Raw genomic sequence first — 25,264 nt, 5'->3', positions numbered from 1 at the left:
GGAGAGGTGGCCAAAGGGGGGGGCCGCAGGTAGAGGTCGTGGAGAGGTTGAGAATAAACTGCTAGCCTTTTTCTTGAAGGATCACATTTTTTCCATATTTCTTTTCTCCACACTTGAGGCCTTAATTGGCCTTTCAGTTCATTTGATCCTACGGCTGCCATTAAGCCCCACAATTGTAAAGTTTTTATTGGGGCAGGGGACAATTATCTCCGGTAGTTATTTTCAACCAACTAGCTGGAATGTTTACCAGCCCACACTGGCACCAGCTGAAAGGAAATGACGTCAAACTATGACCAAAACTTTTGATGGCTGGAAGGTTATAATAAATGTATCTTAACCTCTGGCATTGCTGTGGGCAACCTTCCAAACCACTGCATACTATCCCATCCCCGCCACTGCAGAAGGGAATCAGCCATATGCACATTGGTCTCGGAACTGCCACCAATAGGAGCAGACCAACCCAAACGGCCAGGCCATATCTCCACTGCGCAGAACACAAGCAACCCCAGATGTGTGTCAGCATTGTTGGGCTTCATCAGTGGGGTGCAGCTTCGCTGCATATGGCGCAGAGGGTGAGGGACCCACATCTGGGCATCCTCTCTCTCACACAGGGTGACAAACTATCAAATATAAAATGTGATGGAAGGTTTTAAATGAATCACGACCACTGGCAATGCTTTGGCGTCTTACATATTCAGGGGACTCAATGTTCACTCTCCAGGTGGATAACTCTTAGGTTAACGTCTTGCTGCAGCCATGGGAAAGCCTGTCCTTCGAGTGTCTGAATCCCCCTACGGGCTGACTCAGCCCTTCACATTTCTGAGGTGGTTACATTGAGTACCATTACATTGGGTAATAACACCTATCAGTACAGCACTTAGAAGTCATATTATAATAATGAAAGGTGGCAGATGGGTTTGGAAAGAAAACATCACTGCCAAGCAAAGATTCCTAGAAATGATGATCTCCGAGGACCGGTCCCCTTCCTCTGCCACATCAGCTGGGTCCAGCTAGGTCAGAACAGAGACACTACACACGTGGCCCACCGTTGCAAGTCATAGTTTAGGACTTTTTCCACATAGATTGGCAGAGTAATATTGGGAGCCACCATTTTGGGAGTACAAAAGCCTTTTTTAGAAACGGCAAGGCCATGGCTGGTTTGCATTCTTCCGGTTGGGGTCCCCTGTCCATGGATAGGCCTAGTTCCCTTCTTCTTAAATTGTGGAGTGTTCTGAGACCCCTCACGAGAGCACTCTAACATGGGTCTTTATCTCGTCACGCGATGGGACATAAATGGTCGGGTTCTCCTGACAGCAAGGAGGTGCAGAATTCATCAGAAAACGGAACTGCTCCACATGTGCAATCCTTGCACGGCCTGCTTTCACCACACTTTTATGCGTCGGCCTCTGTAAACACAGTCACTAGATTATTTGAATGTGTTTTTCATTATATTGTGGTATTGTGGTATCCCGGGAGGATAGCTCAGCAGCAGCGTGCGCGTCTTGGAAGCAAGACGACACATAGCAACAACAGGTTCGATCCCCGGGTCCGCGCTTAGAAACCTTTGGGTGTTTAAGCGCGTTATAAATACGTAACTAAGAAAAAAAACCACACACAATTACGCAACTAAGAAAAACAAAAAAGACAATTCCTGTAACAGCGCCTCGATGCCTGCGGGCTGTGTGAGCGCTTTATAAATGTGAAATAAAAAAAATAAAAAATTGTAAAACGCCTCGTTGCATACACAGTTACAGTTACTTCAAAGCACAGGCAACGGGGCACACAATAGGCGGCAATAGGCGGCACACACACACCTAATGTGTGCTGCACTGCTGCAGGGAGGCACACACACCTCATTGTTGCTGCACTGCCATGGTGGAGGCGGTACACACACACACACACCTCATTGTTGCTGCACTGCCGCAGGGAAGGCCCGAGCTTCTTCTTCTTACTGATAGATTTTTATCCATCAGCAGTGATTTTTGGATACCGGGGCTTGAGCCTCATTACTCCATCTTCTCGGGTTGAGTATGTAGTCGTGGGTTTGTTTTCTTCTTGGTCTGTGTGGTCTTGTCACAGTAGAGCTGGTTTCACAGGGTCTTTGCAGTGATGGGCCGCGGGTAGCGGTCGAAGGGGTTTGCAGTGGTGGCAGTGAGTCTTCTGAGCAGAGGGTTTGGGTTCCGATCCAGTCCGTGGCAGCAGTTCTTACTCAGCTTCGCTAGATGTTCGTCCAACATCTCGATGTCCAGGTCTCTGTGAAGGTCTGCTATCCTTGTGAAGATTGGAGCTCCAGACGATATCCGCAGGGCCTTGTTCTGGACTATCTGAAGACTCTTCCGGTGTCGCTCATGGCAGGTCATCCATGCTGGGGAGACATACGTCAGGGTTGGTCTGATGATCGCCTTGTAGATGTTGATCTTTGTCCGACAGGGAAGGCGGTACACACACAGTTTATATGTCTCTGTCAAGCGTCATTGGCTCGAATAGAGAAGAGTTTCTTGGTGAACCCAATCTCAAGTGTGAGTTGAGTAGCTTCACATGGAGGGGCTTACAGCTGAGGAAAGGGGAGGAAAGAGAGAGGAGGGCAACACGGAGAAGCAGGAAGGTGGAGAGTGGGTGGGTGTGCATTAAACACAGCAATCATTTGGTGTTATATAGCGCTTAATACCAGATACATCCAGTTTGGAAGCGCTGTAGTAACTGGTATCACTATTATTACCCAGCATTCATGGTACTTGGGCGGGGCTGTGTTGGCTGGTTAGGGTATGGAGCCCAAGGTAAGTGCATTGTGATGGAGCCACCCACTCCGGCCTCGAAAGAAATTCCATTCCTGCTGTACCCAGCAACATATCTTCCAGGATAACGAAAGCCTAATGGATGCCACGTGTCTGTCTCGAGAAGTGGTGCAGTGATGCACGCTGGGAAACACTATGGCTGTACCGATCCTGGAAAACCTGTGGAGGGGGGGTCGGAAAGCTACATTATCAGGTGGTGGAGAGCCGCGCGGGTTGAGGACGACTCCAGAGTTGCCTACCTGTGGAGGAGGGATAAGGGAAGGTCGGAATGTGATACGGGAGAGTGATACCACTGTGAGCATCTCCTCCAGCTATAGCAATGTCAACAATATGTGATGGGCGGCATGGGGTCTTATGGAGAAACTGGCAGGACGTCCTTGCAAAGCAGCAATTTTAGATGGCAAATCAACACGGATTTCCTCGTATTGCAGTCTTGAAAGTCTGGGGCACTGTCGCCCAAACGCAAAAGTTCCAAGTGGCCTCCAGATCCAAGCTACTCCACACTGATGACATCCACTGAGGTGAAACATGTCTGGGGATGCTCGTGGTCTCGTGCAGAAGGGATATGACCTAGCAGTTTGGGCTAGACATGCCCTTTTGGGGGTGGGACCAAGCCTGATTTGCATATGGTCTTTCCCCTTCTGTAATGGCTTGGCAGGTGAAGAACGATGGTCTGGAGGGTTGCCCAGAGAAGTGCCAGAGGTTAAGATCCATTCTAAACCTTCCAGCCATCACTCCTTTTGTTTTGTTATAGTGACATACAATGGACCAAAGGGAAAATTCTTTGAAACGTAGTAAATCCACAGGTGATAATTATTATTCTTTTTTTTATTTGCCTATAATTGAAACTGGTGATAATTTGACAAAGGGCTGACAGGGCATCAGGGTGAGGCGGGAAAGGGTTGCAGCATTCTGAAGGACACTAATGGACCTTAGTGTGAAAAGAAACTAGAGGCAAGGGCCTTGCTATTAATACTTGGGTTCTACCAGCATAGTCTCTGAAATCAGAGGTCGAAGTGGGCGGGTACTAAAAGGATAAGATGTTCCACTACCTTTCGGTTAAACTCAACACCGTTCCCATACTTTATGTCACCTGAGCACTGTTCCAGGAAGTCAGGAAAGGGCACCTTTTTTCAGTTTCAGCTATTGGTGATGCTTTAGCGCCACCCATCAGCCAAAACTATTGCATTAGAGTACAGATAGGGACAAATGGCAAATGAGGAGGGACACGAAGCTTGTAGGTGTTGCTTGGATATTTGCCCACCCATTGACTGCCCATGGCCATGATAAGCCCTATGGCCATTCTCACCCAGTTCCTGCCCCTCTCTGCCCAAAACACCTCCTCAAGGGGAACTCTTTGAGCTCGCTTTAACTGCTTAACTGCCAGGCTATTATGCAACTCTATGAAAAAAAGACGTGCATACTCGTCCTTGGCACTTCAAGCCTTACCATCAAATTTTGCACTCAATGTGCCTGCCAATGTTTTTTCAAAACAGTCAAGCCTGCTGCGAGGTAAAGGACGTCTGCTGATTGCTGTTTTGGCTGTTTTTGATGGTTCGATGCTCCGCCCCTTCTGAGGAGCAGTGGAGACAGTGAAGTCGACTGACGCCAGCACAAAGCTGCAACTTTCCTGGTCAGAGCTGAGAAACAATGAGGAGGTAAAATCATATTTGTGCAAATCTCTACGCTAACCTCCCAATACAGTGTTGCATTCCAAATTGACTTTATATATGCTCTGGGTCAGAGAGGGAGTTGGCATTCACTGACCGCTTGGCCACTTGGCGAGGAAGAGGAAAGGTATACAAACACGGTAACTTGTAACCCGTATATATGTGTACCTGTCGCCAGAGGCTGCTAGTGATCGGCGGCAACACTGAGTGAAAACACAGAAAAGGTCTTCTCGTCCCACTAGGTGCTCGGAGGAGCAACACACCGTAGGCAGCAAGCTCTACAAAGAGTTTGATAAGCGATGTGAGGAAGTTTCTATCTCGGTGCGAGGACCACATCCGTACAATGCAATTACGTGAGAGACTGTGGGGACATTAGCCCTTTGATCTTGCGTAAACGTTTTCCCAGATCGAAGCCATTGGAAAGTAAAGTTCATGATAACAGCTGTATTCGGAGTAGTATTGGCTCACTCCTGCTGACGTGCTCCCTATGCAGAAATTAAAGCCTTACAGCACAATGTCAGTGCCGAATAGTACAACAAAGGTAACTCATAGACTAAAGGCAGCCTCCACATCGGGTCCACAAACAAGATTGCGCACCAAAGGGCTGCTGAACAGTTCAATTCAATTGGAGCCCACACAGTCTTCTATAGAGCAAGCACTCTTCAAAGAAAGAAAAAGAAAACTGCTCTTCCAACACCCGAGTTTAAACTGGCTTCCATTCCCATGCTATCAAAGAAGCCTGCAAGTTCAGATTTTAAGAGTATGACTCACACACCAAGTTCCCTTCGAAGACAAGAATTAGCCATACATACCCATGAGAACAGAGCTGCATCTATTTTAGATGCAGCGCCCTATGTCCAACTTACTGCCAACTCGATGAACAAGAGAGAGGATGTGATACGAGATACTTCCTCCCCTATCATCTCCATAGAAATGGTTGGATATTGGAAGAAACTTGCAGAATACCCCCACCACTGTTCAATCTTGGGATGATGAGTGTTCCCCAAAGTCTTACATTGATAAGCAGTTGGTGTCTGAAACAAAACAACCCATATATCACGAGCCGAAAGGAAACAATGAGGCATTATGTTCACATGCGAGTGAACAATGTAGCAATACACAGTCCAGACAGAGCTCCGCTACAGCTCAGACCTCCAAAGATATAGGGATTAAGGACCAGACACTGTGTGTCCAATTGTGTCCGCCAGAGATACAACAGCGATCTATGCAAACAGAACTAGCAATAGCCGACAATCTCGCGTCATTGGCAGCACAGGGCCATCAACCTACTAAAAAAGTAGGACGAACTGCTGCCGATTCTGCTGAGACTCCAAACTTGTCCCAAAAAGAAAAAGCAAAACTTGCAAAATTGAAGTGGCTCCAACTGCTTGTGAAACCAAAAGTTGAGGGAAGCTCTGCTGGGCTGGAACCCAATACGAAATCTATGAGAACAGCCCGACTATCCAGGGACATTACCGAGATAGAATCTCTGCTGTCTGATATTGACAAAAGAAAGGAAGTATTTGGCAGCATGATAACTGGGAAAGCAGCCGAAGCACTGTGCGCATCAACTCCTACAGCCATTACACTGAAGAGACAAAGAGTACAACCAGGAACGGATAAGATGATACCTATGCTTGGGACAATTGCAGATGCAACTCCAGACCAATTCCTTTAGGAAAGTAAAACAATTACAAGCCCTACAGCTAACATCAGTCTGAATTTTAGTGAGAAACATATGGCCCCAACCGAACCAGAGGAAGCAAGAAAGAAATATGAGTGGAACGAAGAGCATGACGAATCCCACCAACAGAGGATCCCTACAACGATGTTGGACCTCCAAAATATGTTAATATCAATTATATCTCACTCGATGATCCCATTCATGAAATTACATGAAACGAACAATGATATTATAAAGGACCAAGCAACTCTCCTGGCAATGATTCACTCTAAGCAAGTATTCGTAGAAAACTTTATTCTGAACATAGAAAAGCGACTCGACCAAGAAGCCGAATCATCTCGTATCTGGCAAGGAAGATTATTTGAGCGCAACAAGAAAGATCAAAGAACCAACAACTAAAAGCAGATATGATTGCATGGCTAAAAGTATTATCAGCAAATCAACAAGCGCCATCGATGCATAGTGAACCATCAAAGGAGGCAAGTAACTGGATACCATTAGACAGTGTGGCTATAGGGGACGGCGGACACGCATCACTGTTACTCACCAATACCACAGATGCTAGTTCTACAGTGGTCCCTATCCAGCTATCACCACTGCCATCGACATCAGTAGATATGGAAAAACCAGCAGTAGACGCCTTTCAAATATTCCTGAAAAAAGGAAAAGAGACAGGATTAACTAGAGAACCATCAAAAAAGGGTAAAAAAAACGTCTGAAACAAACAGGTTCAAGGGCATGTTTGCAGAATATAACATTACCATCACAGACACCACCAACTGTTGCTCCATTGATTCACAAGAGAGCAACTACGAGTGCAAAAGAGAATAACCCCACTAGCAAAACCAAACAAACCATCTATATGAATCCTGTTCAAGAAGTACAGTCTAAAAGTGAACCTCAAATAGAAGATCTGCTAAATGTATCAACTTACAATAATTCATCGGATACAAGTGACTCAGTGTTGCAATCATTCTCAAACAAAGCAAATGTCATCATCATTGATGAATGCTCAAGAGAGGATGAAGAGTCCTCAATTGTTCTGGAACTCTCCTGTGAAGAGATTTCAGACACATTACTTGACTATACTTGCGGAACCATACTGACGCTTAGGACAGTTTCTGAAACAGGAGAGTCTGCAATGGAGGATGAGAGTACTGCATACAGCGGGTCACCTGATCCACAAAACAATACATATGCGAGAGATCAACTTGCCGATGAACCCAATGAATCACTGGAAGAGCTAAAGCTTCCGATGTTTGTCAATCCAATGACCCACAAAGCTAACTTTGCTATAAGGGTAGCAAAACTCCCTGGATATGCAAGGGATTACAAGAAAGATCGGCTAATCCTGAACAGTACGAATATATTGCTCCTCTTGAAGGCCATCCCCCAGTTAAAGGACATTGAATCAGTGGACATAAAGCTGGTGATTTTTTATGAAGATCTTAGCCTGGATAATGTAAGAATAGAATTTTGGGAGAAGTCAGTGAGGAACAGAATACTGGCAATGACAAGAATTCTAATAAAATTAGGATTTATCTGTTTGCAAATGAAAGACATTACTCCGAGTCGAAGCACAATAAAGGACATAGCGAGAGACAGCGACAAATGTGAGAAACTGCATAACGCAGACCATAGAAATATGGCACCAAAGATAGATCTGGCAACGAATACGTCCCCTTAGACTAGGGAATCGTCAACGGAAAGAGATAGGGAGACTTTAAGGAACTCGAAACTCAGAAACCCCTTTTGTCGAGAATTCTATGACAATCAAGGCAACAGCTCAAAGATGATGAATCAAAACTCATAACCATCAATCGAAGCAAACAATGCCAAGTGGTCACTCTGCTCGTGGAATACGAGAGGCCACTCACATCTTTTTGATCAGACAGCTCCTGAACTGTCCTTATATCAAATTATATGTCTGCAAGAGACATGGCTGAGTGCCCCGCCTTGTTGTGATGGATACTTGATCCTTTTGAATCCACAAAATACCACAGGCCGTCCTTCAGCAGGGTTGATCACTCTGATCAAAGTCGATTTGGAATGGTCTGTGGTAGAATCAGTGACTCTGAATCCATGGATCCAATATACCATCTTAAAGATCGAGGGTAATGTGAGTCACACGAATATACATAACAAATAGGAAACCTGCTGCCAAACACATAGTTATCGTGAACATCTATTGGAATCTGGCTGAAATCAATGATGAGACTTTCATAGATGCCATATTTATATCAACAGACATACAAGGAGACAAATATGATAACTTGGAGATTATTGTCTGGGGAAACATAAATATGCATTTACTCAACAATAAAGGGCAAAGCAAAAGTTCACATAAACTACCCCAAGGTGCCCAGAGATGGCTGAAAGAAACATCTTGCAGAAACTTGATACTATGCAATGAGACTAGTGATAACAGATCGATATTGTTGCCGACGTGGAACCGTGGGAAATTGATTATATCTTCACGTGATCGCAGCTTCATCAAACAATAATGAAAATTGAGATTATACCGTCCCATAAAAGTGACCACAATATGGTGACAATACATGGCTAAATTTTAGGCCACCAAAAGAAGAGAGACCCACCAATACAACTGGAAGTCAATCAAAAATTCTCAAGACTAAGAATAAGTACAATCCAAGCAAACACACTTCCAAAGGTGTTTGAGGAAGCAGATATGATATGATCTGATATGATATGGCATTTGTAACACGCCTATACACAAGTGTTTCAAGGCGCGATGAGGTAGGGAGGGGGTGACAGGGGGGAAGACAGACAGCGATCCTACTAGGCCAGGTGTCATTCAGATCGCGCAAGTGCAGGGGTAGCGGGAAAGGAAAAGTGCAAGGGGAAGGGGAGAGGGGGAAGTGCTGAACAGGGTGAGTAGAATAAAAAATAAATAAATAAATAGGGCCAGCTGGTGGCAAGTGCAAGGTAAGTGCAGACAAGTGCTGGGAGGGGGTGGGGGCTGTAGGGATGCAGAGACAGTCCCGCAGTGCAGGGGTTGCCAGGGAGGCAGTGCAAGTGGAGAGTGGCTGGGCCAAGGACCGAGGTCGGTGAGAGTGGCCCGGGTGCAGGTTCAGTGCAGTTTCAGTGAAGAATTTAGCAGGGGAGAGGGAGAAGGAAAGCAGAAGCAAAGAGGAAGGTTTTGAGGTGCTTCCGGAACCGAAGATGGTTCTCCTCAAGTTTCAGGGAGGCAGGAAGGCTATTCCAGAGGGAGGCCCCTGCCGCAGAGAGAGATCTACCCCCAGCTCGTTGCTTCGAGAAGCGGCTGACCCTGAGGGAGTCGGAGACAGATGAGCGAAGGGCTCGGGAAGGAAGATATTTAGGAAGAGAGAGTTGAAGGTATTTAGGCCCCTAACTGATACATCAAAATTGAACAATGAATGGCTATTGGTGCCTTTTCAGAAGCCATGCACCCGTGCAGGTCTGGCTTCCTATAAACATCACTATAACCCGGAATTAGCAGACAAAAAGAAGACTCTAAGGAAAACTATACGGTCTTTGAAAACAATTGCCAACCCTGAAAATCTCTTAAAAATCAAAAAAGCCAAACAATCCTACACCAATTGGAAGAAATCCCACTTAATGACGATGGAACAAAACGATGGCGAATTAATGCTGGCAACGTTTAGAAATCGGAACATGAGAGATCTATGGTCCCTGTTGAACAACAATTCCCAATGCCAACACCAGAAGGTCACAAATGTCTCAGAAGAGAAATGGATTGCTAATTTTTCTACTATATATAAAAGAGATCTAAGGGATGTGCAACAACCAAACCTGTTACAAAAATGGAAAGTCGAATGGAGAACTGAAGATATCATTGAAACAATTCAGCACCTGAAAGGGTCACGGGCTCCTGGGCCAGACAGTCTGTCCAATGCAGCCTTAAAACAGGATCCTGTAGCTTGGGCAAACATGATGGTGCAAACCTGAGGTTGATTAACAAACTACATCAGATTCTGGAATCATGGAACAAAACAACCCGGAACCCGATATTCAAACAAGGCCTGTGTGATGAACCAGCCAATTATCGGTTTATCGCCCTATTGGGCCCTTTGGGCAAACTATTCGCATCATTCCTCCTGAAGAAACTAAAGGTTTGGGCCAACGAAACAAACCACCTAGCAACAAGACAGACAGGATTTACTGAAAATGTAGGCACCAACATTAATCTTTTGTCATTAAACCTCATTAAACACGAAGCTATAGCAACAAAGACTGTGGTCCATGCAATTTTTGTCGATCTCACTATGGCATTTGACTCCATAAATAGGCAGAAATGATGGACCAAATTGTCAGCGTGGAAGTGCCCAGTAGATATGAAGGAACACATTAAGCTTCTGTATACAAACACATCAGTAGCAGTTACACTGTCAAAAAATGGGGTGAAATATGCAGCAATTAAAACATGGAATGGCCTGAAACAAGGCTGCCCATTGGCAGCCATACTATACAGTCTATTCACAGGGGACCTTGAGGATAACATCAGCAATCCCGCTATCAACCCCACGGAAATCAACTCGATCCCAACACCGATCTTAATCTACGCAGATGACATTATATTGATGGACAAAACAAGTTCTGGTTTGAAGGTCAGCCTTCGAAGAATGGAAGATTATATGTCATCCAATGGATTACAAGTCAACCCAAGGAAAACTAACTACATGCCCTTCACAAAGCAGCAGCCAAGGAAGAAAAAACAATGTAAATTCCTAATTGATGATAATATAGTGGGTGAAGTTTCCACTTTTAAATACTTAGGAGTCCTAATTAATCAGTCCAAGAACGGGATGGAATGGGCAGCCGATATCGAAGGAAAAATACAGTCGCTCGCCCGTCAAGGGTGTCTGCTGTTAAGAAAATTTGGCAAATTTTCTATGAAACCAGTAAACACCTTCTATCGCCAAAAGGTGATCCCTATTATCACCTATTGGAGTGAAGCCATGCTAGGCGCAGACAGCATAAAGTGGCAAAAATTGGAAGCCATATTTTGGAGAAAAATCCTGCGGCTGCCAAAGAACTTTCCGATGCCGCGAATAAGGCATGAAATCGCATCCCAATCCTTGGACTCCATAGTACGTTGGAAACAATTCGACCTGTTGCAGAAAGTGTTGACTGATGAAGTAACACCATCCATCCAATTATTATGAAGCTCGAAGGATACTTTGAATAACACGAGGTCATGGATCAAATAACTGAAGACAAAATTAACAAAAGAAGATATCCCCTTAGATATGCTACTATATCGCTCACAACACGCCAAAATAAAGATGCAAAGGAACAATTGGATGAAAACTTGTCAAGACAAATTAAAGTACGCCATGAACATTCAATGCGATGCTGATTAAGGAGTTCTCAACGAACCACCAGCTGACTTATGCCTCTTTCCAGATTCAAAAGTCTGAGATCTATTCCTAAAGATCAGACTGAATTTAATTCCGAACCCGTGAAAGATGAACTGAAATCAAGCAACTTACACCTGCAGATAGCTACTGCCAGTTCTTTATGGATCCAGATATGCCAGAAACATTGTACCATTTAATTATGATATGTACAGCACTAGCTGAGAAGCGAGCCCTGTTAGGATCCTTGTTTGGAATTGCAACGTATCAATTAGAGCCTGCTGCAAGATGGGGCCGATTGATGAGCAGACTCGATAAAAAAATCAATCTTTACGCTCACGCAATTCATCGGTAACATGCTGGACCTTGACACGAAATAGTCAAATGAAGCTAAAACACTATGTACACAGCAAATCGTGATGATGATGTAGAGTTGATTCTCTTTTATTGTTTTTTTTCTCTCTCCTCTTTTGTAGTAGAAAGATGTTTTAGATGCTAAGGAATTTTAACAATGTATTGTATGACATGAGAAAGAAAAATGAAAAGTTTATTTTAAACTATATCATTTAAAAAACATTTGTTTAAATAAAAAGCAGTCTTCTGAGAAATAATGACTTAATTGGAGTTGTAAACCTGCTAATGGTGTGATAAATATGTCTTGCCCCAGTCTGGCTGCCCCACTCTATTTATAAGCACTATGCATGTTTGTCCTTCATTGAAATCCTGGTAAAAACAAACATTGGCAAAGCCAAATGTTTTGGCTTGTGGGTAAGTACTAGGCATTTCGCAGACAGTGCAATTAGATGCCAATGAACCCGCGCCATTTTACACCTGCTACCATCAATAGCCAGTTACTGGATGTGATGATTGCAGGCATGTGGGCAGTGGTTAGTTTGTAAAGCATTTAGCCAGATTGTGGGGGCCATTGTACCAGTAGCATTTCTGTTACTGGGAAATTTATTCGGGGGTAATCATTGGTAACCATTTCAGTGATTTTAAACAAGAGAACCTGGACACTCTCACTGCAAGCAGGATGTGTGGGGCACCTTGACCCCAGACATCAGAGTCTGGAGCACTTGATCGCCTAAACATCAGAACCTAGAACACCCCAATTCCAAAAACAAGTATGAACCACCCTTGCACCCAACATGAGAGCCTGGAACAGTGTTTCCCCAAATGTGAGAGCTTGCAACATTCTAAGCATGAAAGCCTAGAACACAAAATACCCAAAGAACAGAACCTAGAACACTCCACTTCCAAACAAGTCTGCGGGGCCATGCCCCAGACATAACAGAAAAGCTTGTGACACCCTCAACCCAAACATGAAATCCTAGAGCACTAAGTACACAAAGAACAAAACCTAGAACACTCCACTTCCAAACAAGTATGTGGAGCCATGCCCCAGACATGACAGAAAATCTTGCGATGCCCTCAAGCCAAACATGAAACCCTAGAGCACTACGTACACAAAGAACAGAACCTAGAACACTCCACTTCCAAACAAGTCTTCGGAGTCATGCGCCAGACATGACAGAAAAACTTGCGACACCCTCAACCTAAACAAGAAAGCCTAGAGCACTAAATACCCAAAGAACAGAACTGAGAACACTCCACTTCCCAACAAGTCTGCAGAGTCATGACCCAGACATGATAGAAAAGCTTGTGACATCCCAAACATGAAATCCTAGAACACTAAATACCCAAAGAACAGAACCTAGAACACCCTACTTCCAAACAAGTCTACAGAGCCATGCCCCAGACATGACAGAAAAGCTTGCAACACCCTCAACCCAAACATGAAAGCCTAGAACACGAAATACCCAAAGAACAGAACCTAGACCACTTGACTGCCAAACAAGTCTACGGAGCCATGCCCCAGACATGACAGAAAAACTTGTGACACCCTCAACCTAAACATGAAACCCTAGAACACTAAATACCCAAAGAACAGAACCTAGAACTCTCCACTTCTAAGCAAGTATACGGAACCATGCCTCAGACATGACAGAAAAGCTTGCAACACCCTCAACCCAAACATGAAACCCTAGAACACTAAATACCCAAAGAACAGAACCTAGAACACTCCGCTTCCAAATAACTCTGCAGAGCCATGCCTCAGACATGACAGAAAAGCTTGCAACACCCTCAACCCAAACATGAAACCCTAGAACACTAAATACCCAAAGAACAGAACCTAGAACACTCCACTTCCAAACAAGTCTACGGAACCATGCCCCACACATGAAAGAAAAGCTTGCGACACCCTCAACCAAAACATGAAAGCCTAGAACACTTAATACCCAAAGAACAGAACCTAGAACACTCCACTTCCAAACAAGTCTACGGAACCATGCCCCAAACATGAAAGAAAAGCTTGCGACACCCTCAACCCAAACATAAAGGCCTAGAACACTTAATACCCAAAGAACAGAACCTAGAACACTCCACTTCCAAATAAGTCTGCAGAGCCATGCCCAGACATGACAGAAAAGCATGCGACACCCTCAACCCAAACATGAAAGCCTAGAACAGAACAACATCACACTATCTGGACCTGACCACTCCATCCATTAGAGCCTAGAACACACTTATCCCCAAATATGAAAGCCTGAAACTCTCTGTACATACATGAGCACGCAAACATGAGTGCCTGGATCAGCATCTTGCTGAACATGAGGGCCTGAAATACACCAAGCATGGGGGCCTAGAACACTAAACACCGACAGATATGATGTGATATGTTGACCCTAGAACACCCCAATTCCAAACACAAGTCTGCAACACCCTTGTGCCAAACATGATAGCCTGAGCACGCTCAATCCAAACAGGACAGCATGGAACAACCCCACCCCAAACATGAGTCTGGAAAAGAACAACAACACACTACACAACAGGGCCTGAAACACAGCAAGCACTAGAGTATAGAGCACATGTATCCCCAAACATGAATACCTAGAATACCCTCCCTCCAAACAGACGTGCCTGAACTCTCAACCCAAGCAGGAGAGGTGGGGCCACCCTCACCTAAAAATGAAAAATTGACATGCCCCAGATGTGAGGGTCTAGAACGCCCTTGAGACCCTGGAACATCCTCCCGATCTGGGCCCCTGCAACACTCTCGGAGAAAGTAAGCCATGTCCCTTGTGATTCTTGTTTGTTTGTGGTGTTCTATATAGCGCCTACTTCCGGCCTTCCAGGTGCTTCAGAGCGCTTCGAGAGACTGTCTCTATGTCAGGTGTGACTGTGAGCAGCCCATCCAGAATGTTCCCATTAGAAACTACAGAACGGGACAGGGTGAGCTATTCACCTCTGACACCATGGGGCCACCAGAGAGCGCAGCGCCACACTCTAAACTTGAGACCTCAAAGGGAACCCCCTGGTGCCTTTAAAGACGCCAATGGCGGTGCTCATCCGCCGGGCCTTCCAATAAGCTTGCTTTAACTCTCCAAGCATCTGAATTCTGAAATCGTTTACACAGCACTCTGTGGGTGCGTTACTTCTTGGGACTATTAAAGCCTAGTAGATTTTAATGCCCTGTAGAAGCTTTAACACTCACTGAAAAAGATACATTTTGGGGAAAATAAGACCTCCCACCTCGTGCAGTCCCGGCCACTCCCAGCAGGAGGCCTGGAAACAATCAGTAATGGGTCCTGTGATTAAAATGCCGCTAATTGATTCCATGCAACTGCACGTGTGCATGACGCGACGCCCTTCCACACAAACGAAACATCCACTTTGAAAAGAAATACTACAAATCATCAAAAAGTTACCAAAATGCTATTTTCCAATAACTGATGATAGCTCGGACACGCCTAATCTGTTGAAAGAGCTACCCGTACTCAGCGCCATGAAGCGACCTCCAGGCAACAAGTCAGCAGGGGGGAGAGAAACAAAAAAACATAGATGTGACATATAATTACCATATGCGTTGCTCCCACTGCTGACCTTGCAAGTTTCCCTTTCCCTCTCTCCCCGTACGCATATGCTACCCAGATACTCATCCCCATCATGGGAGACTACACAGCTGACACCAAAGCCCTTAACGATGTTTACTTGGTCATCCAGGCCTGGATGGCACATCACGAACTTTGCCTTAACGATGATAAGACCGAGCTCCTACTTCTAGGATCCAATCATCGGCTCAACAAATTAGATCAAACTTACAAGTCCTTCATTATTGACGGCAATGATATTAAAGTCTCCAAAGACACCAAGACTCTAGGCGTCTATCTCGACTCCACGTTCTCCCTGAACAGACAAACAAATGCAGTTAGGTCAGCTTCGGCCTATACTTGCAAACTGATCACCACCTGTAGACCCTTCCTAAACTCTACCAACTGCATCACCCTCGCCAGAACACTTGTCATGGCCAAAATCGACTACTGCAGTGCCCTCTACCTTGGGACTAGTCAGTCTAACCTTAATAAATTGCAAACTGTACAAAATAATGCCTTAAGGGCAGCCTTAAACATCCTGAGACGTTCCCACATCTCTTCCGTCATTTCGGACTTACGTTGGCTCCCGGTAAAACAAAGAATTGCCCTGAAAACTCTAGCCCTGACTCACAAATGCCTGAGCAACAACGCCCCACCTTACCTGTCCGCTCGCTTCACACTCCACACATCCACTCGACCCATTAGAGAAGCCCAAACTCACAGCCTCACCGTGCCGAGATGCAAACTCCAAAAAGCAGGTGGGGTGAGCTTCCCTGTCCTAGCTTCCAAACTTTGAAACACTCTGCCCACGCCTATTAGAACTGAACCATCGTTCCACTCCTTCAAGAACAATGCTAAAACTTGGCTGTTCTCCCAAGATCCATGAGACCCTTACTCAGTCCAGTCTCCCTGTGTGGTACAGGACATGTATATACATCTGCTCTGTACTTGTATTATATTCTGTTAATGGTACCCCTCGGTATATATATATATGCTGTATATTTTGTAACTTACTGTGTAACTACTGTTTATTGTAACATGTTTAAGAGTATGCGTCCGGTTGCCCTTGGGCCTGGTTTTTGCGCTTCATAAATAAATAAAATACAAATAAAATACAAATACAAATATGCAATATCTCGATTAACAGACGAGGAATTACATACACAACAAAGGATGGCGATACACAGGACTGTGGCAGATACGCTGAGGAGAAGCGCGTGCACACTGTGCACCAGGCAGGCATTGGTATCAGTCACATAACTCAAGCCACCAACTGAACTGTTTCCGTGTTGTAATGGAATTCGGCTGTGCGCGATCCCAGAGCCCCCACACCGCGTCCCTTCTACTGCCGGTAAGGAAGGAGGCTCTCTCCGTCCTTGCCAGCCGCATGAGGCACGGCACGGTTCGGTGTTGGGCTCTGGGTTCCTGTGCAGTACCAAGCTCTCCCTGGCGGAGGCGCTGAAAGGCCGGCAGGCTATGTGGGTGGGGGGAGGGGAGATTTGCAGGGTCCCTCATAGATTGGGAGACCTCACCCGAGGCCCCAGAGCCTCCTCCGACACTGGGCGCTGTCTTTGCACCCGAGGCAGCGGATGTGGGCTCAAAAAACAGGAAAACAAGAGAAAACCACCTCGGGGCGCCTTGTAAACGGAGATGCAAAGATACACAGAAGCAGCAGAGACACAGAGCCGGAGGCAGCCAGCAGAGAGACAACAGAGGCAGTGATCAGAGACAGGAAACAGAGGCGCCAATCAGAGCTAGAGACTCAGTGGTCAGAGACAAGACAACCACCAAAGACCTATAAGAGACAGGAGCAGGGATCAGAGACAGCCATCAGAGAGGATAGTAGCAAATAGTGACCAGAGAAATTTTCCAACAACATGACACTACAGAAACAGACAACAATACAGACACACACAATTATCAGGGAGAGTGTACAGCAGAGTCAAATGCTAGACGCAGCATAAAAAACAAGCATTGCCAAAGCCAACCGTTTGAGCTTTTGTGGAGTTATGGGATAGCCATTTGTCCAGGCATTGCCTTAATGGTACTAGCCGCCCATCAGATGGCAACCGCTTGAACATTGTGTGAGTGCCTGAGAAATGCCTAATAGCTATACACAAGGCAATACTGCTGGGTTTGCCAGTGATTCTTTCTAACAGGACTTCAGTGCAAGGAACAGATGCGAGGATGGACATACAGCGCATAAACCAAGTAGCTGACGGCACACTTGGTTAAGCCATTTTCATTACATCAGTAGCATTTTTACAGCTGCAATTAAGCCATTATCTCCAGGAGGCCACATACCAATAACACTGGATGGCCATATAAAGCACACAGTGATGTTACTGCTTCATAGAGCTAGGTCGGAGTGATCCCAGACAGAGGGATGTGTTTTGGGTGGGGAGAGGCAGGTAGTGGGTGGAAATGGCAACAGGGATTGGAATGCCCACAGGTAGTCAATTGGTGGATAAAGAAGCAAATACCCACAAGCTGTGTGCCAGTCCACCATTCCATCTCCCTACTAGATGTACTCCAATGCAGAGACGGCCTTGGGGGGGGGGCGAGCCGGCCGACCGTCTGGGGCGCCATTAGCCCCCCGCCATGCCGCTCAGGGGAGTCTTTCAAGGGCTTGGCAGACGCCTCATTGTCATTAAATGCACCCACGGTGGTGGGCTCATTTAATAACAATAGGGTGCTGGCGCGACCCTATTCATATAATAAAAAGAAAAGGCACATTCTGGATACTAAAGCCCCCCCCCCCCGCCCTGCCCCCTGTTGACCAGGGGCTGGACGAGGGGCACCAATTCGCCCAGGGTGTTGCAGCCGCTCCAATGCAAGCGTTTGGGCTATTCAACGCCAGCGGCATCGCCAGGAATCAAATTTAGGAGGGGCACAGAGGGGGCCAAAGACAAAAGTAGGGGGGCCACAGATGAAAGTGGGGGTGGGGGGGCGGAAAGGTAAGGTGTGACGTCACAAGCACTCCTGCAAAGAGGCTTTTGGGCACACCAACTACCCTCACCCCACTGCACCTCTGCTCGCATCAGAATGCAGGCACCAAACCATTGAGTGACTAAGGGCCCATCATTCGCAGTTTCGTGCGCTGCATTCTGATGGGAGGGGCTGCAAGCGCTATGGAGATCACTGTGCAGAAGCTGGGCAGGAACACCTGAGAAGTGGCTCGTGCTCAGGTTCGTACTGATGCCAGAATGCTATACCAAGATCACTGCTAGCGTTCAGACAAAAGGAGAGTATTTGCTGTGTGATCTGCAGACATTAGTGAGTGTCACAAATACACCACGAACAGAGAACAAGGTCACTGCTCGCCTTAGGTGGGGTCGGGGGGCACAAGTGGGGCACGGGATTAGGATTTCAGAGGGTGGCACTTGTTAGGGGCTGTCCCGGTCCACCGGGCAGCCCCACACTCGGGTCGGGTGGCACCCGACGACACACGCTGCAGTGCGGCGATCACGCCGCGTGATGAAGGGTGGGGGCTCATCCCACCCGCTCCGGGACACCGGAGCTCCACACACGTGGCCAGGTCCACCTGGCCACCGCGGCCCCGGCTCTGAGGGCACCCAGGCCGGGGTCGCTCCCCAACCCGCCTCACATGGTTGGGGGACCCACAGGGACGGCGTTGCCCGGCAGGGGCACCGTCCGGACGGCGTTGCCCGGCAGGGGCACCGTCCTCCAGCTGGGCCCCGACCTTGGGCCCAGCACACGTGGCGAGGCACCCCCCAGGCACCAACACAACACACCACGCGGAGTCAGGTTCACTCGTGACTGCCGAGCCGGAAGCGGCTCGGACCTTTTATTAGGTTGGTCACATGGGTAACCATGTGACCACACAACTCCATGGAACGTACCATGGCCCCTCACAGGGGTGCCATGCAACACTCCTCCTTTTTCATAACAAAATGCAAAAACTCCAAAATCCCACCATGACTACCACTACTACTACTGGAGCCACTCTACTACTTTACACACCCTTTATTAACCTGGGTGAGTGGCTCTCATGTCCCTGAACGGCACCAGTGAGGGCTACTGGCACCACATAAAGCACTCGGAGCCTACAGGTGCGCACCACACAACATTGCCCACTAACTGGACCATTTTAAGCAAGTCCATGTCTGCCGGCTCACAGTCTTCCGGGGAATGTCACTCATGATGTCCATCTTCAGTATGGAGTCGCCGGAAACCAGCTCGCACCCTCACCAGAGTTCATTTAGGACAGTTACTACACGGTCACACAAAACACCGGCAAAGCCGCACCTGGGGAGGCCCAGGGGCCACATCGGTCAGGTTCGTAGCCTGGAGAGGAGATCGTGGCACGGTGGCAGAAAAACCCTGTTCCTCCTTCCAGGGGCCTGGGCAGGCAGCTTGCATCCATCTTCCCATCGCGCCCCGGTGGAAGTCGGGTCCGCCTCACCTTGCTGCGGCCCAGGGCCGCCCGGCACCTCATGGCATCCGATGCCGCAGATCTTCCTCCACACGGGGGCAGCAGCACCAGACTTTTTTTTTGGCGACGCCCCCTCCATTGTTACTTTTTTTTTTTCCTGCGGGCCCAGCTGATGATGGGCCCGCCTTACGTTGGGGGCCGCGTCAGCTGTTGAGCGGCCCATGCCCCAACTCGGTGCCGCGGCCGATGCCGCTCCTCTGTCGGGGCCGCCTCAGCTGTTCGGCGGCCCCTCCTTTCAATCTTCCTCCTCCGCGTCGCGGCCAGGTCGCGGTGGAGGGACAGCCCACCTCACCACTGCGGCGGATGCCGCTCACTTCTTCCTGGAAGGGGGGGGTTGCGGGGGAGCCGCCTGGAGTCTCACTGCGGCCCACCGCCGTGAGCGTTTCTTTGTGGGGGCCCCATTCCCCTCGCGGGGAGGACCCTCCTCCTCTCCGGGCGGCGGAGGCAGCATCCTCCTCATCCGTTGGGAGAGGAGCAGTTCCTTTGCAGGCCCTGTTGGAGTAGGGCCTGCATCACTCCTCCTGCGGCGATGTGAGCCGCTCCTCGTTGCGGCTGACGCCACCATCTGTTTCACCCCTCCCCCGCTGCGGCAGAGTCCGCTACCAAGGTGGGGGAGGGTCGCAGCCACCCATTCGGCCGATGCCGCGGGCTTCACCCGTCTCCCTCAGGGGACGGGCAGGCAGCACGCCTTCCTCCTTTTTCGCGGGCCCATCTGGTGTTGGGCCCGCCACGCCATTTCTCCTGCGCGGGCCCCGTTGGAAATGGGCCCGCATCAAAACCTCCTGGGGGCACGCGGGGCCCCTCGCCTCGTCGCCATTGTTAGGGGCTGTCCCGGTCCACCGGGCAGCCCCACACTCGGGTCGGGTGGCACCCGACGACACACGCTGCAGTGCGGCGATCACGCCGCGTGATGAAGGGTGGGGGCTCATCCCACCCGCTCCGGGACACCGGAGCTCCACACACGTGGCCAGGTCCACCTGGCCACCGCGGCCCCAGCTCTGAGGGCACCCAGGCCGGGGTCGCTCCCCAACCCGCCTCACATGGTTGGGGGACCCACAGGGACGGCGTTGCCCGGCAGGGGCACCGTCCGGACGGCGTTGCCCGGCAGGGGCACCGTCCTCCAGCTGGGCCCCGACCTTGGGCCCAGCACACGTGGCGAGGCACCCCCCAGGCACCAACACAACACACCACGCGGAGTCAGGTTCACTCGTGACTGCCGAGCCGGAAGCGGCTCGGACCTTTTATTAGGTTGGTCACATGGGTAACCATGTGACCACACAACTCCATGGAACGTACCATGGCCCCTCACAGGGGTGCCATGCAACAGCACTCAGCCCCCCCTTCCCCCTAGCGACGGCACTGTAAATCAACGCCACCTAGTACGCAAAACTGAAAACAATAAGAGACACACTGAAGAGAGACAAAAAAGCATAAGAGGCAACACATTATCACAGGTAAGGGAAAAAGCTCAGAGACAGTAACAGGCAGTAGAGATCAGTGAGGGGAAGAGCAGAGACAGCGATAGGAGACAGGGAGTGATTAGAGACAGCGGTGCGACACAGGAGACATCGAGAGAGCAGAGCGCGTAGAGAAAAAAAAGACCAGAATCGGTGACTACAAACTACAAGAGACATTGACACTGACTGGTGACTTCACCTACTACAGAACGGAGCGAGAAGGAAAGGGGTGGTGGGGAAGGGGGGTGTGAGGGCAGAGACGATGCCCAGATCCAAAAGACAGCTGTCGGGAAAGGCAAGCAGCAGCGCAAGAGTGCGGAGACAGCGCGCAGCAGAGTGCATCAAAGGAGAACCAAGGGAAAAAGTGGAGAGCTGGGGAGAGGCCCCTGGGGAGGAGACCGCCGGCAGAGGCTGACAGGACACGGGGTTTGATGCCAGCAGGTCTCGCGGATGAAGGCACCCTCTCTGCAGAAGTGAACGGGCGTGGCCGACTCACCTAACCAACCAAATTAACCGTATGATGTAACCCGGGCGTCCAGAAGTATTCAGCCTGGCATTCGGACACGAAGTTATACCCGAAGCACGCGCTTAAAGACCGCCAAGTACATGCACGGCGCCCACTGTAGATCAGAGCGAGGACAGCTGGGAACCCTGACCCCGAGGTGAAATCAACATACGGGTCTGAGGGCAGATAGCTCAGAGGGGCAATGTGCCCGATCCAGAGAACCGCGGGTAACGTGCCGGCCACAGGGACGCTTCCCAGCAGCACAACCGCCACGAGCCACCAAGGGACGCCACCGCTCCCATGTCACGCAACCACGTTCCCGCACTCAGCTTCAGCTGCAGAGATAGCTCAGTGGGTTAATGAACCGGATACACGGGTCTGGGTTCAAGCTGCAGGTCGTGCACATGCAACTGTAGAACAGAGCTAGGACATCTGGGAACCCTGACCCCGAGATTAAATCAACATATAGAGTCTGAAGGCAGTTAGCTCAGAGGGGCAATGGGCCCGATCCAGAGAGCCGTGTGTAACCTGCTGGCCACAGGGACGCTCAGCAGCACAACCGCCAGGAGCCACCAGGGCCCACCACCGCTCCCATGTCAGGCAACCACGTTCCCAGCACTCAGCTTCAGCTGGAGAGATAGCTCAGTGGGTTAATGGACCGGTTACATGGGTCTTGTTTCCAGCTGCAGGTCGTGTGGTCGGTAAGATAGCTCACTGGGCAATGCGTCTGCTGCGGAGATCTGGGCATGAAGCCACAGGTTTCAGTTGCAACAGGGCAAACTGAGCTTTTCATCTTTGCAGGTGGATAAAAGGAGTGCCACTGATGTGACACAGCAACACCAGTCATTTACAGCCAAGGGGATTGGCAAGCATGCAGGAAATGGGCTAAACACAAGCCAGGGCATGCTTTCAGGGCATAAACATATCTGAGTCAAGACTCATGGCAGAAGGGACCCTGCACACCGGAGAAATGAAGGCACGTTACGCGCCCACCCACGTCCGAAGCAGTGCACAATGGCTGCTACACACAGGCAAGGGACATGGCGGAAACCCAAGCCACAGAAGAAAGAACGATGACAGCACAGGACAGCAGAGAGTGCCAGGACCTCAATCTAGTAGCCACATGCAGCATTATCAAGACAGCAACGAAATACTGCACATTTTAAAGCGGAGACGTCAACCCGTTCCAGGGGCTTATGAATTCCAACAACCCCGTGGAACTAACTCTTAAGGCGGTGTCTGTCCTGCTAGTAGTCAAACCAGACTGAAGAAGACAGCCCTCTCTGCAGCAGGCGCGTGAACCCACTGAGCTATATGACCGAGAGAGACCCACCTGTTTGCTGCTGCAGATCCATACCTGCAGTGGCTGAATCAAGGTATGCCACTCCACGGGAACCCACTGCCCACAGTCGTGCGCCAATCCCCTGCAAAAGCAGAATTAACCCACTGAGTTATCCTCCTCAGACTGGAACCTGCCGCCCGAAAGTTACACCCAGCTCTAGCCGGGTGTAGATAGCTCTCTGCAGCAGCAGCAGGTCAAAGTATCTGCTATTGCTACCAGTGAGCGCCATGATACACACATATTTGAAACATAAGCATTAACCCTTGAGGCAGAGCACGGACCCCGCCCACGGCAGAAACACGATTTACAGACAATGCACTGATCAGAGAGAGAAAATGAGAAGCCTAGACCCCCAACTGACCTCAATGTACTCCCAGCAGTCATCTGTACGCTCCGCTCCCGGCAGGTGCATCCACCGCAGTGCACTGCCTGACAGGCGTTGCAGGGGGGTGGAGCCCCAGACACCCGGAACCCGCTCCCAGAAGGAAAACATTGACTCAGGGCGGAGGGAGCTGCCCACACCTGACTGCCCAGGGTGCGGCAACCACGAACAGCCACAGCAGGCGGCTGCCTCCCCGTCACTTTCCGTGATCTTGGACAGATACCTCGCCGAACCCTAGTTCCTGATGGCAAGGTAGCTCAGTGGGTTAATCAATTGAACTCCAATATCAGTGTGTGTCGCACGCAGGGTTCATATTCAAATGCAGGCAACACCCTTTCATTGTGTTCATGTGTGTACAGCGAAGAGCTCCGATCAACCTGCAGGCCACAGATTAAAATGCCCGAGAAAATAGCTCAGTGGGTTAATGTAATACAATGGATGCAGCCATCGCCGTTAACTAGCCGGTCGCGTGTTTGATTCCGTACGAGCTCACTTGGTTAATGGTCCCCCTGCAGACATGTTCATGACCTGGAAGTGACATATGTGAACGCTGACTAGTCTGACAAAACCTCCCGTGATTGGTCCAATTAAGTGGCCCCCTCGCTGTCCACTTATTTATGCATTGCGGAGTTTTGCAGGCGTATGTGGCCCCTGCATTAACAATAAAACGTGAACCAGGTGTGGTAAAGGCAGCATTGCAGGCGGGCATTAGTGGTAGATTAGTACACGATTAGTTAATTAGTTGGCGATGGCAAGACTAGGTGCCAGGTGCGAGGCGAGGGCAATACATGCTGGGGTTTAATGTGGGGGCGTACGATTGAACACAGAGGGCAGATGGAACATCAATGGAAGAGCAGGGTATCAAAAGAACAAGCATTGGCAATGCCAATAGTTTTGGCTTTTGGGTAGGCATGGCAATGGCAGTTTGCCAGCCACTGCCTTAGTGCTATTAACTGACCATCGATAGTAGAAGCTGCAAAGTGTGCGAGTACCTGGGCATCTAGTAGCAGTGCCCGTCGAATGCCTAATACTTACAAACAAGTGCTTATAAATCGAGTGCCCGAAGGCAGACCTGGTTAAGACATTTTAATTATTACACCAGTAGAGCGCTTAGAGCTCAAAATGAAGTTATTAACTGTCAGAAGACTGCTTTGAGAAAACACTGGCAGGCACTTCGAAAGCAAAGTTTGATGTTAATGCTTGATCAAAAACGAGCTCAAAGAGTTCCCACAAGGGGCTGTTGGGGGGGGGGGGGCAGGAGCTGGGTGAGAATGGCCATAGGGATTGGCATGTCAATGGGTGGGCACATATCCAAACAACACCTACGGGCTGTGCGTCCACCCTCATATGCCCTTTCTCTGATCTGTAATTTAAGGCAATAGTTTCAGCTTATAGATGGCACAAGCACCCCCGTGCCACCTAACAGCCCAAGATAAAAAGGGTGTAGGAAGAATAAACAGAGTTTGCTATCGCCAGGCCTGGCCCGCTTCACTCATTGACTCGATCATCCAATCCCTTGGTGGCTCTCCTTGTCCTTCTCAAGATCCAGGATTGGCTGACTGCCAACAGCCTCTGAGATCATCTAATGTGGCACTGCCACTCCCTCGCCACACCCTTTCCTTGGCGTCCTCCCAACCCTCTCCTCCACCACTAAGAACTTGCAGGTCACCCCCAGTAG

General features: G+C 48.8%; 1 protein-coding gene across 4 annotated transcripts in view; it reads right to left on the bottom strand.

Moving 5' to 3' along the window:
* SYTL1 (synaptotagmin like 1) overlaps positions 1-23,662 on the bottom strand; it is a 288,286-nt gene extending 264,624 nt beyond the window's left edge. For 2 of the 4 annotated variants that reach the window (XM_069622895.1, XM_069622897.1), the window contains exons 1-2: positions 23,566-23,661; positions 6,697-6,802 (exon numbers count right to left, since the gene is read on the bottom strand). The gene's annotated coding sequence lies outside the window, so the exon portion shown is untranslated. Of the gene's footprint in view, positions 1-6,696; positions 6,803-23,565 lie in introns of all 4 variants that reach the window. The other 2 variants (XM_069622898.1, XM_069622896.1) reach the window with 2 other exon arrangements.
* Positions 23,663-25,264: the final 1,602 nt, after the last annotated feature.

This window comes from Ambystoma mexicanum, chromosome 11 (assembly GCF_040938575.1).
Source record: "Ambystoma mexicanum isolate Mex_15411 chromosome 11, UKY_AmexF1_1, whole genome shotgun sequence".
NCBI classification, from domain to species: Eukaryota; Metazoa; Chordata; class Amphibia; order Caudata; family Ambystomatidae; genus Ambystoma; species Ambystoma mexicanum.
The sequence above is the reverse complement of the archived record's forward strand: the minus strand, read 5'-3'. Positions and strand labels throughout refer to the sequence as shown.